The sequence below is a fragment of the Festucalex cinctus genome, chromosome 1 (genome assembly GCF_051991245.1).
Source record: "Festucalex cinctus isolate MCC-2025b chromosome 1, RoL_Fcin_1.0, whole genome shotgun sequence".
Classification (NCBI taxonomy): domain Eukaryota; kingdom Metazoa; phylum Chordata; class Actinopteri; order Syngnathiformes; family Syngnathidae; genus Festucalex; species Festucalex cinctus.
Window position 1 is genome coordinate 4750112 of NC_135411.1, and position 604 is coordinate 4750715.

Genomic DNA, 604 nt, shown 5'->3' on the forward strand with positions numbered 1-604 from the left:
TGATTGGCTACAGCGTCGCTGGAAGGATATGACGAGATAACCATGGACGGCGCCATATTGGATTAGCAACCCATGAAGGGGTACCAAAAAAAAAAAAAAAAGTGCTGTGTGAAAGCGACCGAACGGAACACAGACGGGCCGACCCGAAACTGTAAATAATCCAACCTGTTACCGTGGGACTTATGATGCCCTAATGCATTTTGCATCTCGTATTTTTCTAGTAAGATGATTATCATTTCAGTTTATTACCTTTTTAAAAATTCTGTGTTAATATCAATTTAAAGGCCCAAGAATAATGTGTGTTAATAGTGTGTTAAACACGAATATCTATGTTCAATATAATATAATAAACTAAAAAAGGAATGGCTGTACAAAGTGGGAAAAAAATCTGTCAATTTACAATTAATTGGGAAGTATACTACTTTCTTTACTTTTCTTTTTTCTTTACTTTATATCAGATACGCTATCAAATATTTATTAATAGCTAGGGCCGGTACATTATAAGCTATTACAACAAATTAAACTCGTCCCTGATAATAAACATTCAGTTTACATCAAAATGCTTGTTCAACTTTGATGGCAAATTTTTAAACTGCACATTCAC